Source organism: Anolis carolinensis, chromosome 1 (assembly GCF_035594765.1).
Source record: "Anolis carolinensis isolate JA03-04 chromosome 1, rAnoCar3.1.pri, whole genome shotgun sequence".
In the NCBI taxonomy this organism is placed as follows: Eukaryota; Metazoa; Chordata; class Lepidosauria; order Squamata; family Dactyloidae; genus Anolis; species Anolis carolinensis.
The window spans coordinates 129,113,320-129,129,613 of NC_085841.1; the positions used below are offsets into that span (position 1 = coordinate 129,113,320).

The following is a 16,294-nucleotide window of genomic DNA, read 5'->3' on the forward strand; positions in this document are numbered from 1 at the left end:
CATACAGGGCGAGAAGGAGCCGGCAAGAGACTGAGGAGGCAGGCGAGGGCGCGCGAGGGAGGGAGGGACGGAGGAGGAGCCGACTCTTCTCTCAGCTGGCGACGGCGCTGTTGCTAACGCGGCACTGACGGCAGAAAGGCGAGGGGGCGGGGCCAGAGCAGGAGGCGGCGAGAAAGCGCATGCGTCCGTTCGCGCGAGGCTAATGGAGAGCCGAGGGAGGCGGGTTAGTGGGTGGGGATACCGTAAGCCCCGCCCCTTTCCCCGCTCTTTTTCGCTCTCTCTCTCTCGCCCCACCCCCGCCCCCTCTCCCTGCCCCAGTGGCCTTCAAAGCTCCGTGCGTCACCAACGCCTTTTTCTTCTCCCTCCAATCAGAGCGCTCGGAAGGCTCTTCGGCAGACGTAGCGAGGGAGAGAGGGAGGGGGTTTGAAAGGGAGAGGCGGAGGAAGCCGGTGGGAACCGGTTGGGAAGGAGAGGCAGGCCGGAGGGAGGGGAGGAGGGTGGGCCGAACAGCCGCCCGCTCTGATTGGTTGGGCCGTGCCTCTCCCTCGCTCTCCTTTTGGCCTTGGCCGACACAAGGCGGGTTTGGGACAGCTTTCCTACGAATCCACGCATGGCTTGAAAATATTACAACTCGGAAAGCAAGGCATTGCATAAACAAACAAGTATAAAATTGATAAAATAGAGCCAACACAAGCGGCTAAATAACTTTAGACCAAAAATGAGCAACAGCGACCACATTGTAGCTTCAAAGCTGTGGTTCTCAACCTGTGGGTCCCCAGGTGTTTTGGCCTACAACTTCCAGAAATCCCAGCCAGTTTGCCAAAAACATCTGGGGGCCCCAGGTTGAGAACCACTGCTTTAAAGAGTTCTTCCTCTTCTGCACTTAGTCAGAATCTCCCAGAAGACATCACAGCCCTGTTTCACCCTTGTCTCACCACAAGCTGCTTCCAGTGGGACAAGGAATTCTGTGAACAGAAAGATGGAGTAGCCACTTGGAGCCCCCTCAGCCCCGTCAGCAAATTTCTACATGGAACACTTTGGGAAGCAAGCCCTGAAAACCACCAAAAAAACCCCACTATATGGTTCAGATATGTGAATGACACCTTCACCATTTGAAGCCATGGAGAAGAAGAATGAAATAAGTTCCTAGACCACCTCAACAGTATCCACCCAAACATCCAATTCACCATGGACAAAGAAAATGAAGGAAAACTGCCTTTTCTAGATGTCCTAGATCAGTGTGGTCCAACCTGCGGCCCCTGGGCTGCATGTGGCCCACCAATTTTAAGCAGCTTCGCATTCTCCTGGGACTTTCCAGAACAACGCTGATGGCTGCAGTAAGGGCAGAGCTAGGAATGCTCCCAGTAAAAGCTCAAATTTTAATGAGACAATTCAATTACTGCTCAAAGGTAAATTGGATGAATTCCAGTAGACTTCCTCACCTATGTTTAGAGGATCAAGACCAGCGTGACCACAAGTCATCATGGGTAGTGGCCTTAAACAATGAGATGGCTAAAATTGGCCTTCCTTTGCAATTTTTGAATGATCTAGGACCTAGGGCAAAACAAGTGCTCATGCAACGCACTCATGATATCTATGCTCAATTTGACCTAGCAAGTATAGGTAGGTCTTCTGCCAAAAAGTTTTTAGTCTCTCACAAAATGAATATTCATTTAGAACACTATTTGACTATTCCAGTTCCGTTACCCTTAAGAAAAATATATACCAGGGCCAGGTTTGAACAACTCGGTATTATGATGCAAACTGGTCACTACTGTAACATCCCAAGAAATGAGAGATTTTGTGTCTGGGGAGAACAAATAGTGGAAGTTATCGAACATTTTTTGATTGACTGCCCAGCATATGCTGAACTTTGACATAGATATTTACATCCATTACTATCTAATTTTAGGTCCCCCAACAGAAATGATCTTCTGACAGTCCTCTTGCAAGGACAAGAAAGATCCATCATAATCAGAGTAAGCCTTTTTATCCTGAAAGCTATCAAGAAAAGAGCATATTTCCTGAAAGAAGAATCAGGAAAATAAGATTTTGACGGCAAACAGAAGGTCAGCTGCTGTCCTCCCATCCTTTTTGCCTTGCTTTTATTTATGTTGCACTTTGAAATGGTCATATGACTGGTCAAACAAAAAAATTATTATTACTGGTTATGGAAGATTAAAGAGACTAGACAGGTGAAGATCCTAATTTTATTCCCCCACGATAACCATAGTCTTTGAGTTTTTAAAAATTTTGTTCATGCTTTTTCATCATGCCCCTGCTATTCTCCACTGTTGTATGTGGCCCACCAATTCATTTTTGTTGGCCCTTGCCCTGAGGGGGACATGGGTTTAAAAAGAGAATTTTCAAAGATACTTCTAGTGACTATAAGTCCCATATGTTTTGATTGACCTAAGTTGCAAAAGGCCTATGTTTGAGAAAGGCCTACACTTGAGAGAAAATGCTGATGTTTGGAAAAAGAGTTGTTACAGAGAAAAAGGAGTTACTTTTCAACAATAACAATAAATCAGGACTGAACTGGTTAGATCTAATTTCCTAAGGCTTCTTGCGGGTTTTGAACCTATATTGGTAACAGGAGTAGATAAGCAGGTATTGAGATCAGGGTCAATAACATGAAAAGCACCATCGTTTAAAGAGTCACATGTTGTTACAACATAGAAAATGAATGGAATTGCATGATGGTTAAGATGCTTGTAATGTAGCCAATATTCGAGGAATAGGGTAAATTATCTTTGTAAGCCAATAAGGATATGCTTACTACTTTCTGTAGAAGTGATACAAAGCCTTGCAACCATTTTGTAAGTGCGATAAAGCCTTTTATTGCATTGATGTGTGCATGTTTTTGTCATTATTGCTAAGCTCGCAATAAATAGTTTTTTTGCAGTTTGAAGATCCAACTTTCGTGGTGTCCTTCCTTGTCCTCTCCACTGAAAGGGGTCTCGTGCTTTAGACTTTGGATTAAGAGAAGTATTTTTACATCTTTTACATCTTTGTCCCTTCAGCCCTTCTTACTGGAAAAATATTTTAATTTAACATATAATTTAAAAAATCATTTATCCTTCTTACTGCTTTAAGTTTTTAAGAAACGTTTTCATTCTGGAATGTCTCTGCCCCTCACATTCCTCGGGTAACTAAAGGTTGGACCACACTGTCCTAGATAAAGGGTAAAGGTTTTTCCTGACATTATGTCCAGTCATTTCTGACTCTGGGGATTAGTGCTCAACTACATTTCTAAGCTGAAGAGCTGGCATTTGTCAGGACCCAGGCTGCAGGGCACCAATAACCATACACAGAGGCCAGAATCTATCTAATATCTTTATTGAAGGAGTATATAAAGTTAATAAAAACAAGTGTAGAAAATAGTCCAGAGTTAGACCTTTCAGGAAAGGTCAAAATTAGTCCAAAGAAACAATGTCCAATATGAAATATTAAGGTCCAAAGTTGTAATCCAATAACCGAAACACTCACTTGCCAAGCAAGTGAGGGGAGATGACAAGGTCCTTTAGTCCATGAACTTGAGCAAGGCTAGGAAATAACTTGATACTTGGAACACAAGGCTTGATTCAAGACGACAAGGTAACGAGGAGCAGGAACAAGATCCGTGGAATTACTTGGTAAAATCCGGGAAGCAAAGCGAGGCTGAATCCTGGAAAACAAGGCAAGGTCCGCGAAGGTAAACAAGGCTGGAAACAGGAGCGAAGGCTTGGAATCAGGGACAAGGCTTGAAACAGGAACGAGGCTTGGAAACGGAGCGCGCTGTCCACACACAACTTACTCCAGTAGCTGACGAATTGACTCCGCAAGATGTCTTTGTGGGTAAAACACCTAAATAGGGTCTAGTTTTCCCACCAAAGAGCAGTTCTCTGGGGAACTAGAAATGAAAGCTAATCTCTGAGTCCAGATGCATGACTCCTTAAGGTTTCCCATGGAAAGCAGGCTTAATCAGCTGAATTCTTAGCAGCTATCCTAGCACTCCTACGAGAGGCCGCTTGAACAGCTCTCTGATGTTTACAAAACTCGTGGCGAGAAAACACAGGAGATTTAGACCCAGGGTTTGTTTGACAGATTTCTGGAAGACAAATCTCTTGCAGGTGCAAGGTTCCCAAATCTGGCTGGGAAGGTTCCAATTCTGACTGAGGCGGTGAAAAACCCAAGTTCTCCTCTTCATCTGGGACTACAGTGCCTTGAACAGGACTACATGGCCCATGACTCATCACAGCATTGTCCGTAGACACCTCCAAGGTCATTTGGCCGGCATGACTGCATGGAGCGCCGTCACCTTCCCGCTGGAATGGTGCCTATTGATCTATTCACATTTTCATGTTTTCAAACTGTTAGGTTGGCAGAAGCTGGGGCTAACAGCGGGTGCTTACCCACTCCCCGAATTCGAACTGTCGACCTTTTGGCACATTCAATAGCTCAGCGGTTTAATCCGCCGTGCCATCAGGGGCTCCCTAGTCACTAGCAGGCTCCCTAGATCCCCTAGTCACCGGCAACCCCAATCAACAATTGGGCCACACAATTTACACACAGAGATAGATACCTACATAAAAACTCCAGACATCACCCAAGTCAGACCATGCAAAAAGGAATCGACAAACACCACCTTCTCCAAGGGAAACCGAACCACCTAGCTTTACAGGCCAATGGATCCACAACAAACGTCAGAAGAGCTGCAAGGCCAAGAACAAGTCACGAGAGTAAAGACCTAGATCCACCCAGAGGAAAAGTGTTTTTTCCATACATCAAGGGAACCACTGACTGCATAGGCAAGCTGATGGAGAAACACAACCTCCAAACTATCTACAGACCCACTAAGAAAATCCAACAAATGCTACATTCAGCAAAGGACAAGAGGGATACTCTCCCCTCTGCAGGAGTCTATCGCTTACCGTGAAGCTGTGGACAAGTCTACATAGGCCAATGTATTCTGGTGGTTTAAGCATTTGATTACTTCTCTGAAAATCAGAGTTTGATTCTCCGGTCAGCCATGGAAATCCATGGGATGATCTTGAACAAATCACATTCTCTCAGCCTCAGAGGAAGACAAAGAAAAAGCCCTTTGCCAAGAAAACTCAATGGTCGGTTTACTTTAGGGTCTCCATATGTCAAAAACAACTTGAAGGGCACAACAATCATTGTGAGAGTAGGCTTCTCACTAATTTTGCTTAGAAAGTGGTGCTGAGTGACGTTTCTCAACTTTTTTTCCTCTGGATTTATTGACCAGTGCAAACAAGGGTATAGGGCATGGATGCAGCTGTACAAAGCAAACAAAGGCACTGTCCCCAGTTAGAATTTTGTCTCCCAGTGACATTTTCCTTTTCTTCAACAATGTCTAGCATTGCAGAGAATGAGATATTGAAAACCATACACACAAGAACATTTTCTGTAATCCCATTAGCTTGATCACTTTGCCTGTTACTTTGCTTTGGATGCTTAAACTGTATTTCTAAATACTCAACTGAGATTTTAAGTTGCTGCATTGTTAGAAATTTGGGAACTGGAGCAAAATATTATTCAGGTTGAATAGAATTTTGATGGTGGGGGGGAATGCTTTCATTTTACAAACCCCCATAGCTTTACTTCTTGGTCAAGGCAAAACCTTGTGCAAGGGTCCACTTCAATAACAGGCAGGGGGCAATCCTTCTTTCAGGATCCCAGCCACTGCCAGCTATAAACCCTTGAGTCTATACGTGTGCATGTACGCAGAGGCGGTTCAACCACCAGGCCAACTAGGCAGTTGCCTGTGGCGCCATCTTGTTGGGGGCGCCATCGAGGCAACTCCTGTCTCCTGTGGCCTGCTTCCGCAAGGTATTGAACTGCTTTTTCTGTTGATTTCTTGTAAAACATGATGTTTTAGTGCTTAATTTGTAAAATCTTAATGCAATTTGATGTTTAATAGGCTTTTCCTTAATCCCTCCTTATTATCAAATATTTTCGCTTATCCAACACTTTTATTTTTCAGTGATTGGTTTTGGGGGGGGGGGGTGCCAAAATTCTGTTCGCCTACACTTGAAAAATACCTAGGGCCGGCTCTGCATGTACGATATGATGTGACACTGAGGGGAAATTTGTGAGACAAATCTTCTACTGATACGAAGTCGAGCAATTCACCACTCAGAAAACACTTTGTTTATTTAAAACAGAGAACTATTTATTTATGGTTACTTTAGTCCAAAAATCGTAACTTGTGGCAATAGTTTCCTTCTTCAGTTTCACTTATATACAATATAAACCATATCTTTCATTCTTCAACATTAACAACTTGACTGAAACTTTGTCTCTACCCTATTCCTTTTCCTTAGCTCTTCCTCACTAGAAACCCCAGATCTGACTGAACAATAGTCACTTTTTCCTTCAGTATTCCAACTGAAGTCCCAAACTTAAAATTGGATCCTTTTCCTTCTAGCTCACCCGGCTAGAGATTACCATAGCTGAACCTCAGACACACACATCTTTTCTCTAGTTTTCCTCACCAGAAACATTAACATAACTCCACTCTTTTAGAAACATCCCCTCCTTTTCTCCTCCAGCTAGCTCCGCCCCTCTCACTAGCTTAGAAATTGTTACATTTCTACCGAAGCAGCTACGTTACCATGGTGACACATGGCCAATCATCAGTAGCTAACTTCTGCCCACTTTTATCTCTAAATCAACATTAAAAAACATAGGCAAAATTTACCAATAAAATAAGGCTTTCCGTTACACCTTGTAAGGCTTATAAAAGTGAAGTGGGAATCATGTCACCCCTTGATAGGCAGTCTAAACTATAATTACCAGCATCCCAGGCCCAGCATAGCCAATGGCGAGGAATGCAGGTACAGTAGAGTCTCACTTATCCAAGCTAGACGGGCCAGCAGAAGCTTGGATAAGGAAATATCTTGGATAATAAGGAGGGATTAAGGAAAAGCCTATTAAACATCGAATTAGGTTATGATTTTACAAATTAAGCACCAAAACTTCATGTTATGCAACAAATTTGAAAGAAAAAGTAGTTCAATACGCAGTAATGTTATGTTGTAATTACTGTATTTACAAATTTAGCACCAAAATATCACCATATATTGAAAACATTGACTACAAAAATGGCTTGGATTATCCAGAGGCTTGGATAAGCGAGGCTTGGATAAGTGAGACTCTACTGTACGTACCTGCTTTCCCACAGCATCTACAGGCTGCAGTGATCCCCATTCCTGCTATTTGTTCTTGTGATCTATAAAAACACTTTCAATGTGTTGTATTTTTCCGTCTGAGGTCAGAATAGAGCTTTGGAAATGAATAAATCAGCCATTGACGTCACAAGAGCACATTTCAACACAGACACTTGGGAGAGCCACTGGGAATTCAATCAAGTCCTTTATTTTCATTACGTGGATTTCCAAAGAATCTTTTTTTTTTAATTACACAACAGAAGTGAAACAATTTGGTTGCTTACAGGGACCAACTGTCTGGTGTGTCTATTGTGGGAGAGATATTTTTGTTGATGGGAAAATTCAGGATCTTGGGCACAAGCAAAAGAGCATTATTTTCAGTGAGATCCCTCCACTCTTCTTCTCCTCTTGCTATTTTGTTCTTGGGGGTGGGGGGGAGTCTCCAAGTCTCTGGAGCAGAATTTCTGTTGCACAGAAAAGGAAACTTCAAGGGGGCTGGGAAGGACGAAGGAACCTCTTCTGGGGAAATACATGGCATTGTTGCACAGCGGGATTACAATGAAGTTAATGCTCCCCCAAGAATATGGCTGTGGGGAATAGAGGAAAAATGAAGGCACTTCCCTTCTTCCAAGAATCTCATGAAATGTTCATTGAGTCGCAATATTTCTAAACCTTCAGTAACTTAAAACTTCAGTTGAGCCTTTAGAAATCCAGGGTAGATGTGCCGAGAAAAGGAGCAAGAAAAGTTTCCAAGAGAAAGCAAATGTAACAAATATGAGTTGTGTGTGTAAACAATTTTCATTGTACAATTCTCTGCAATGGTTAGAAAATAAAGAGCAAAGGTTGGTGTTATGAGGAAGCAGAATTCTTATTTGGGGAAACAATGCCCTCGTTTTTTCTCCCCTCCATAGCTACACCCCTGGATCTCCCCCAACCAGTGGCAATCCAGCAGTAGCTCCAGAGGAGAAGAAAATACTTTTCATATGCCAGAATGTTTTTCCCTTGTGGTAAGGTTAGTTCAAGTCATGGGAGAGACATGTAGATGATTGCTGTTCCTCCACCTCCCTCAATCCATTAATTGTATAACATGTTTCTGGTTCGTTTCTTTTGTTGAAAAAAGAAATCATATATATAAAAGCCAAAGTATGCATGTATGTATATTGGTTGGTTTGTCCAGATCCATCAAGCTCCTATATGGCCTGATGGATCTGGACCAAACTTGGCACACATACTTTTCATTATCCAACTTAAAATAATTGCAGAGTTTGAACTAAAAGAACCACCCCCTTTAGGTCCAGAGTTGTGAGAAAGAAAAGAATCAGAGTGGATTACAGGAAGGCAAACAGTGCTCATGAAGTCGCCTAAATTTCTAGCACCAGAACATTTAAGATGGCAAGTAATTGTGGCACTGCATTTTTACTTCCTTGATAATAGTATCCTGAGAATATCATTCACTTTGGCCAGATATTACTCTCTTCACTCCAAGGTGTTCAAGGGCAAATATAAGAAAATTCCACTTGAAAGGAGGCTTTGCCCACTTGTTGAAATAGATTCCCTCGAGCATATGCTTTTAGATGCCCTATCTATGAAAAATCCGCAAGGGAATCCTCAGTCAAGAGTTGGTAGGCCTGTTTGGCCACTGTCTGAGGTTCTCTGTTTCATTCTGAAACAGCTCTTGCTGTCAAGATATATTGGACTGTATGTTAATAGGCAGTGACCTCAGAGTTACAAGATTAATGGGCCGCTTCTGTGCACCAATTTGTAAAAATAAAAAGTGACATCAAGCAGTCGCATATTATGGGATGAGATGTTTTTAACATAATGTAATTTTGAGGTCTAGGTTATCTTTTCGAAACTTATAGTCAGAGTAGGGTCTTATAAGTATCTTTTATAATGGTGCTAAATTCATTTATAACCTAATGTAAACACTGTACTGATGTGAATAGATGATTGTAAAGTGGGATTCTATACACACACTTAGAGAGTCTGCCAGGGTGTGTGTGGTGGCTGGTGAGGTGTGCAGGGAGGCCCAGAGCGTGCCTGCAACTGAATGCCTCTTACTCTAAAGGAGCAACAGCATGTACCAGGTAAAAAGAATGCCAGGAAGGGGAGCCAGTGGATGGGAAGCCCCCCCCCCCCCATAATGGTCCAAATTTTAAGGCCCCAAACCAAAAAAAGTCCTCCCGATTTCAGGAGGGTCTTGAAAACGGATCGGGGCCCCCAGTGAAACCTGGGACATAAAACAGGGCAAGATTTATTCCAAAAGCACAAGACTAATATTAACCACCTTGTGGGATTACTGCAAAGACTAATGTAATATACTATATGTGAAGTGTTTGAGGCATTTTAAAAAGAATTCCAGCCATGCCGGAGTACCTAGAAATTTCTAAGGAGAACATGTCCAATAGGATACTATAGTCAGCATCCAGAGGAATATACAGCCAACATTGACCATAGGGTCAAACTAGGAGACCTAGACATTCCTAAAGTGGTGTTTTCTCAGGTAAAAAATAGCAATTTTATTTTTTTGCAATTTTCCTCTTTCATTAGAATCATATGCATTTAACAGTAGCAAATGCAGAATGTTGGCTGTATATTCAATCAAAAGAGCCTCCTCTCTGAAGCCTGAATTGCCTACATGCTTGGTGTTTATTAAAGTGGTAGATGCAATTAATTATATGATGCTTTTAATTGCATCACTCTATTTCTTTCTTTTCTTTTTAAAATGAGAAAGGGCTGGGTGCTAATCCTACTAAAACCTATAGGAGATTGTATTTGTTACCATTTGATTGTTCTGAAAACAATGCAGGGTTTGATCAGGATTATTTGTTTATTTGATCCCACTTTACTTAAACCAGAGGACAGATGGCTCAGCCTCCAAATTCTTTAGGTGAAAGGAGCCAAGGCAAGAGCGTTGCATCAGTTATCAAGTGTTATTCTATTATTAGGTACACTTTAGTGACAAGAGTGGTGTTTTTTAATCAAATGTTCTGAGAAATTTAACAGAAGTATTATGCTCATTTTACCAATGCATTTTAATTCTTAGTTTTGTTGTTCTCTTTATCACTGCCTTTGCATTTCACATTTGACTAGAAATTGAGATAAGTAGATTTTTTTAAATACACAGGAGCATCATTTGCATTACTTTTCCCAGCAATATGTTGCGAACCTGGCTTGAAAAAATAAGTGTGCTTTGTTCATGCTGGGAAATGTACATCATGTCACATTCTCATACAGCCAATATTTTACAGGTGAAAATGGAGACAAATATGACTAAGTGTGTGGTCTAAATTACCATAGTTATTAATGAGGAAAAAATAAGTTAGGAGAGGTGCTGCAGTTTGCTTTTGCCTGAGCCTAATGGAAAGGGCAAGAATCAGCGCCCTCCTCTATTTTTTCCCCCTGCTAAATTAATTGAGCAGAAACCTTTTTTACTTTTAAGATTCATTTTGTAGTAACTCAGGTATAAAGGCAGAAGTGGGAAGAGGTGGAAGAGAGAGAATGAGATATTTTTGAAACTGCTGAAAAAGTTAGATGATAGACGATTAACTGGGGCTGACTTTGCCAAATTGGAAAATTGGAAGGCATGATTCTCTCTGGTATTTGCCTATCCCAGTTTTAAATATTAGCTTTAGTTATGCTACTGTTTCTCAACCTGGGGTTCCGAGATGTTTTTTGCCTTCAACAGCTGGTAAACTGGATGGGATTTCTGGGAGTTGTAGGCCAAAAACATCTGGGGACCCCAGGTTGAGAACCACTATCTAGAGCATTTTAAAAGTCAACTATAGTAATGATAATGATGATGATGATGATGATGATGATAATGATGATGATGATAATAATAATAAAATAAAAATAATTTGGACACAGGCAGAACTGGAAAATTTGGACAGAAAAACAAGAAAACTCATGACCATTCATCATTCACTGCACCCTCGCAGTGATGTTGACTGGCTATATCTGCCTAGAAGATCAGGGGGCAGAGGACACTTACAAGTAAAACAAGCAGTCAGAGAAGATGCCCTGGCAGAATATGTAAAGCAAAGTGAAGAACCTGCTTTGATTGAAGTCAAAAATCAGAAACTCCTCAAAGCACAGCAGACAAAAACCAGTACAAGAAAACCACACTACAAACTAGAGCTGACAGCTGGCACAACAAAACATTGCATGGAAAGTTCCTTGACAAAATTGAAGGAAAAGCTGATAAGGAGAAGACCTGGCTATGGCCCACGAATGGGACCCTGAAGAAGGAGACAGAAGGCCTGATCCTTGCAGCCTAGGAGCAAGCCATCAGAACAAATGCAATTAAGGCCAAGATCGAAAAATCAACTGATGACCCAAAATGCAGACTGTGCAAGGAAACCGACGAAACCATTGATCATATCCTCAGCTGCTATCAAGAAGTTCTTGCTTTCGTTTAGACTGAATCTCTTTTCTTGCAGTTTCAATCGATGGGTAGGATTTGGAGTTGACTCAAAGACACGTAACATCAAAATCCATATGAAGGATTGCTTGGTAACATCAACAATTCAAGAGTTAAGAATGATACTTTGGCTCAACCAATATAAATCATATTTGTGTGCATGTATGCATTACACATACAGTACTAGTAATTCCAGCATTATATTTGGAACCATGGTCAGCGGGTTCTATCAACAAATCAGAACTTCAAAACAATGTAACAATATTTAGTTTATATGCTTTTTAATGTCACTCTGCAATTCAGAACTTTCCAAATATTTCATGTTGGTGACACACTCTTTAGACATGCATCATTTTGTGATACAGCAATTCATTCTGTTGAAAAGAACTAAAGATTCATAGAAGCAAGCTATTCCTCGAGAAGAACATGCATTACAAACCTTGACTGGACTGGCTTTCAGGGATACAACATACCATTCAGTGACAGCAAGCTGAAACAGGAAAAAAGAGCTGTTGCAATCTGTGTGGATGTGCCTATAAAAACCCATGAGACATATAATTTGTGGAGCCTCTTCTACTAGCCTTGCAGCTTCACCTTTCATCAGAAGCTGCCAGAGAGCATGTGTTTTTTGTTCCACTGGACAAAAGGTACAATACACTATCTCCACTTTCAACAAATCACAAGTCAGAAACCCCTTTGAGATAAACAATATTGTTTATGGAACTTGCCACAAATACTCGTATTATGCCCTCTCTTCCATTGAGAAAGTATACTATTATTCCCCTACTAACAATGTTACAGCTTATTATTTCCCTAAATTATTGTTAAGGCCAGATGAACTTTTTAATTCTTTCTTGAATTATACTGTATATTGAACTCTACTCAGTCCTCACATGGCTATTAGAAATGGAATGGCTGTATGTTTTTAAAACTGCATATCTAATGAATCTATATTATTTGCTTTGCTTTTCTTTACTTTGCTTACTGAGAAGTTTTTAAAAGGACGGTGAGAAGGATTCTAATATCAATTAAAAAAATTAAAATGAGATCCAGAATTTACATCCACAAATGTAGGTTTTTTTCTATTCACAGAGGGCTGCTGGTCCAACCAAGAAACCATGCTGGTGGAATGTGAGAGAATATGATTTTACTGTACATTTGGTCCTCTATTGCTATGGATTCTGTCTTTATGGAGCTTGAAAATATGTCCTTTATTCCAAAGAGCACACTTTGATTTTGCCATTTTATTTAATAGGCACCTTTTTCTATATCATTGTATATAATGAGAATTGATATATAACAGATTTATGTACCAATGGGACTTCTGGAACAAATTGTCAGTGAATACCAACGTCCCACCATCTACATACACTCCTACCATTCCCACTGAAAATCTGCCCCATCAGTTGAAAGACTACCAGAAACATACATGGGGAACAAAATAGAGGTGGAAACTACAGGGCTGGAATCAATCATCACAATATATTAAGTTTTATTTCCTAATGTGTATACAAAGAAGATGGTTGTAATGCAGATAAATTAGATCCACGGATAAGACCAGGTTTTTATGTGTTTTTTCTAACCTGCTTTTCTGTATGTGAGTTGATTGCTAGTAGACAGCCTATTTTATCGCACTTGTAAATGGCCTAGAAAGAGAAGTCATTGCAGAAGGTATCACTGAGCAGCGATTTTGAAATTCAGTCATTTAAGCAAAACCAGTCTACTTTGGCTTTCTTTTCAGTTCCTGAAACAGCTAGAGATATTGGATAGGAAAAGCAATATTTTAAAGGTCAACCGTTTTCCGTAAGGTTGTTTTCAAACGATACAGACAGAAATTCTCTTCTACTTTTCCTCTTTCCTTAAAGCAGGTTCCTTTGTTTTTCTACTAACTTCTTTACTTGCTGTAAAAGATTTCCACACTCTACCAGATCCTTTATTGGTATTATCTAATATATCTGCAGTTACTCTCAGTCCTCCACATTCACTGGGGTTAGGAGCACAGGAAAGTAGGACAACAGCCAATAAAAAACCTACATTTTTTTTGTCTGAACACCTCTCTAGTCCTCTTGCATGACTGCTGGATGTTGACCATAGAATTGCACAGGAGGACATAGAGATTCTTTTTTTTAAAAAAAAATCATTTTTATTGCAAGATTTATAAACAATAGTGTTACATTTTCTTTAACACACACACACACACACACACACACACACACACACACATATATATAGTTTTTATTGATACAATAAAAACCAGATTGACTGCTAAGAATGATTAGGGAAGGGGGAGAAGGTGGGTCGGGCGGGGAATACGAGGGGAAGGGAAAGAATAGGAGGAGAAAACGGGGGAAAGGAAGAGAGAAAGAATGGTTAATAAAAAAAACAAAGCAAAACCAAAACCAAAAAAACCAAAAACCAAAACAAAAAACAAAAAAGCAAAAAAAAAACCCTATAAACACAGTTGCTATAATTTTCCTACTACTTCCAGAGCCCGTACCGTGGCATTTTTTTTCCTTTTTACATTCTCCTTTGTAGTTGTATAGATAACTATACATTTGCCTTTTAGAATCGCCCTGGGGTTCTCAATAATCCAACTTTATATACATATTCATTTTTTCTTTTCGTAAATAATCTATCAGTGGTTTCCAATCCGTTCTATTAATTGATATTCTATCCTGGGCCATTTTTTTGTGTAAGAATGTCCATATTCATAATGTCCACTATTTTAGAGATCCATTGTTCGGTATTGGGAGTTTCCTCAATTTTCTATCTCTGTGCCAATATAATTCTAGCCGCAGTCGTAAAATAAAATATAAGTTTATATGTGTTTTTTAGGCTTGCTCAAATAATTCGATTTTCCCGTTACCCGTTATTAATTCGTTATTTTCGTTTGTTTTGAAGCAATATAGAACCTTGGTTGTCCACACGTCTGGATATCGCGGTTTCGAATCGCGAGAGGCCGTTTTTTCTTATTTCTTCGTTTTTTTCGTTAAGAAAAAAAAGCTTTTGCAAATCACCCAAACTCCTTTCCTTTTGCCCCTCAGCCAATGGGAGGCTCAGCCAATGGGAGGGGGCGAGGGGGAAGGAGGCCGAGGAGGAGGAGGAAGACGGAGGGGGGAAATGGCCGCCGCCGCCGCCTCTCCTCATCTCAGGCCTGGAGAGACCGAGAGGGGCCCGGCGGTGAGGAGGAAGAGGCCCGGGATGCGAGGGGGTGTGGGCCAGGCCTGTCCTCGGCTGCTCCCAGGGGCCCAGATTCGCACCCTCCCTCCCCCCAATACAGGTCTCCAGTCCATACCACGCTACATGAACTTGAATGGATACTGTGGTTGTGTTGTCGAAAGCTTTCATGGCCGGGATCACACTGTTGTGGTATGTATTCCGGGCTCTATGGCCATGTGCCAGAAGCATTCTCTCCTGACGTTTCACCCACATCTGTGGCAGACATAGAGGTTTTGACGTCTGTGCGAAGCTAGGCAAGTGGGGTTTATATATCTGTGGAAGGTCCAGGGTGGGAGAAAGAACTCTTGTCTGTGGGAGGCAAGTGTGAATGTTGCAATTGGTCACCTTGATTAGCATTGAATAGCCTTGCAGCTTCAAAGCCTGGCTGCTTCCTACCTGGGGGAATCCTTTGTTGGGAGGTATTAGCTGGCCCTGATTGTTTCCTGTCTGGAATTCCCATTTTCTGGGTGTTTCTGGGAAGGTAATGGCACTCCATGTAGTCATGCCGGCCACATGACCTTGGAGGTGTCTATGGACAACACTGGCTCTTGGGCTTAGAAATGGAGATGAGCACCAACCCCCAGAGTCAGACATGACTGAACTTAACGTCAAGGGATACCTTTACCTACACACACACACACACACACACACACACACACACAAGCAGGGACTATATATACACAATATATATCACACACACACCAATTTAACAAAGTTTCAGCCACAAAAACAAAGTTTCTGAAGTAGAACAATGACTTTCACAGTAAAGACAACCCAATTTAACAGGAAATAAGACTTTCAAACCAGGAACAGATTTCTGCAATTATTAAAAAATGGTTTATTATAAAAGCTATGGAAATTTGCCAAAAATCAGAGGATAAGGGAAACGTTCCACATTTTGGTGAGCTATCAGTGTTAAATGTGTTCTACCACTGTACCAAGTTTGAAGAAGATCACTCAAAAAATGAGGGCGGGAGAGCCCCCTAAGTCCCCCCCCTTCGGGCTGTTTTTGGGCCACCGCGCATGCGCGTCCGCCATTAACGAATTAATTTAGAAAATAACGAATTTTCGTTAATTTCGAAAAATTTTGGGGGCCAAATTCGTTATTAGCAACAAAAACGAAAAACTGCCCCCTCTAGTTTTGAAACGAGTTTAGAATCAAATTTTTCATGGATCGATCAAGCCTAGTGTTTTTATCTATGTGTGGATCTGTAATTCCCAATAAGAAAATTTCAGGTTTGAATTCAAATTGTTTTGGTAGAATTTTCATCATTTTTCTGTACACTTCGTATCAGAATTTTTTTAACCCTTTTGCACTCCCACCACATGTGGATGAAAGTGCCAATCTTCTTTCCACATTTCCAACATTTCTCATCCATTTTTCCTTTATTATATAATGCCAATTTCTTCAGAGTTAAGTACCACATGTAGAACATTTTGTACCAATTCTCCTTGATCTCCACTGAATATGCATATCCTA

At 41.1% G+C, this 16,294-nt stretch overlaps 1 long non-coding RNA gene across 1 annotated transcript in view; it reads right to left on the reverse strand.

Annotated features, from left to right (window-relative positions):
- Positions 1–11,859: 11,859 nt before the first annotated feature.
- Positions 11,860–16,294, reverse strand: part of LOC103279858 (uncharacterized) — a 76,181-nt gene continuing 71,746 nt past the window's right edge. Inside the window, exon 3 of the long non-coding RNA XR_507023.3 lies at positions 11,860–12,085. This is a non-coding gene — a long non-coding RNA (uncharacterized LOC103279858). The remainder of the gene's footprint in view (positions 12,086–16,294) is intronic.